The sequence below is a fragment of the Piliocolobus tephrosceles genome, chromosome 10, assembly GCF_002776525.5.
Source record: "Piliocolobus tephrosceles isolate RC106 chromosome 10, ASM277652v3, whole genome shotgun sequence".
Lineage (NCBI taxonomy): Eukaryota > Metazoa > Chordata > Mammalia > Primates > Cercopithecidae > Piliocolobus > Piliocolobus tephrosceles.
The window spans coordinates 130,610,744-130,613,269 of NC_045443.1; positions in this window are offsets into that span (position 1 = coordinate 130,610,744).

The window sequence follows — 2,526 nt, forward strand, 5'->3', positions numbered from 1 at the left end:
AATGGGTGAGCAAGAGGCTAAGGGCAGTTGCCTCAGTGAAATGCCATGATTCTGGAACTTGAGCTAACATTCAGATCAGAAAGACACGAAAGAAGTAGGTGGGTCCCCAAGGGGAAGGACCCTACACCACCATGGCAAATATATACTGTGATGATACCTCCAGCCCTTCATCAAAGACTGATGGGCACTTATTTGGTTGACTATATACTGGGTAAAGGGTAATATCCAGAAATTTTAAAGACTATTATACACAAAATCTGAGTTGATATTGATACTCAGGCTTTCATAGCATTATCATTGCCTCCATTAGCATGAGAGCATATTTGGGCCTGGTCATACATTTAGCCTTACTGTAGGGCCAGTGACCCATGCATTACTCATTTGCTTGGTCTTTGAATGTATAATTGGGATTGTCATTCTTGGCAGTTGGAGTACTTTCTACATTGGATTCTTGGTCTTTGGTTAAAAGCCACTATAGTGGGGAAGGCCAGGTGAAACCTCTGAATCCCACCCCAAAGGTAAGATCGTAAATTAAAAACAATATTGCATTTTGGGGAGAAGAGCTGGAGGGGGTGACGGAGGTGAGTGCGACTCATAAAGACCTAAATAATGTGGTCGTAGTGCCCCATGATACTATTATTTAATTTGATAACACAGACCTCGTAGTGAGCTGACAAATCCTAGAGAATGACTACAAGTGAACTCAGCCAGGTCCAAGTCCCGCTTGCAGACAGGACTTTTTTCTAAAGCAGATTTAAGTGGTCTTGGGTCGGGAAATCAATTCTTTTTATTCCATTCAGGAAAAATAATCAGAAAATGTATGCATTAACATGGGACAGACAATATTGTGCATTCAGTTTTACCCCAGGCCTGTCATAATATAATCTGAATAGAAGTAGACTGAACATTTTGTAGAACATCACAGTAATACAATATGGCAGCAAAATCACGTCAGTCAGGCAGGATAAGTAGGAAGTGGCCAGCAGGCTGGAGACACCACATGCATTCTAGAGGATTGGTGACAAACCGTTTAAAAATCTAGCAAGTTACCGCAAAAGATAGCATATAATTCAGTTTTTCCACACTGCTTTATCAATTCTTGAGGAAGTTTTTGTCGATTTTTTCCTACTAATTTTATATATTTATTGACATGAAATTACAGATATGTTCCTACCGATTTTAAAATCTCAGATGGGCGTGCTGGCTCATGCCTATAACTCTAGCTCTTTGAGAGGCCAAGGTGGGAGGATTGCTTGAGTCCAGGAGTTTGAGACCAGCCTGGGCAACATAACAAGTGACACTCCATCTCTACAAAAAATTTAAAAAATTAGCTGGGCGTGGTGGTGCTTGCCTGTAGTCCCAGCTGCTTGGGAGGCTGAGGTGGGAGGATTGCTTCAGCCTGAGAGTTCGAGGTTGCAGTGAGCCATGAACACACCACTGAACTTTAGTTGGGTGACAGAGTGAGACCCCATCTCAAAAAAAACCCCAAATTTGGAATCTCTTCTGTATTTGTAGTTATATTGCTTTTTTATTAATAATATTTATTTTTTACTTTTATTCTTGTTATATCTTGGCAAAATTTGTGTATTTATTAGCTTTTACAATAAACAAGACTTTGGTTTTGTTGATCTATTTGTATCTTTGTTTCTACTTAGCTGATTAGCTGAAAGCTGAACTTGACAGAGGCCAATATTAAGGTAAAGTAGAGATGTCAAAAATTTATTGGCATAAATGTAGGTATTTAGGGAAATATTATTAATATAGATTTGTCATAAGTACTACGCTCACTAATTCCTCCGATTTTGACCCCCAACAGGGGCCAGAGGACAGTTCTTTCACCATGAGAAATTGCTTGGTAAAGGGAGAACCAGCCTCATGTAAAAATGTGGGTATAGTTGTGTGTTATAGATACTGACAGTAAAATGAGATTCCTAATGTCAAAGGGGATGATAGGTTCTGGAATGGAACAGTTCTCACAGCAGAATTTACTCACAAGCAGCAAGATAGTCATGGTTAGTGCAGAAGGGTCATGATCATAATGGTAATGAGAATTGTTAAACCTACATAAACCTTTGGAAGCGGTTAACTGATCAGAGATCTTAAAGGCCAAAATAGGCCGGGCGTGGTGGCGTGCGCCTATAGTCCCAGCTACTCAGGAGGCTGAGGCAGAACTGCTTGAATCTGGGAGGTGGAGGTTGCAGTGAGCCGAGATTGAGCCACTGCGCTCCCGCCTGGGTGACAGAGCCATACTCTGTCTCCAAAAAAAAAAAAAAAAAAAAAAAAAGGCAAAAATAGATGAACAACTTGTCAAGGTCTTACCTTATTTTGAGAACCAAAAATACAGAAGAAATGAGGTATCTTTGAAAATGGAGCTGGCCGGGCGCGGTGGCTCACGCCTGTAATCCCAGCACTTTGGGAGGCCGAGACGGGCGGATGAAGAGGTCAGGAGATCGAGACCATCCTGGCTAACACGGTGAAACCCCATCTCTACTAAAAAAATACAAAAAAAAAAAAAAAAAAAAAAAA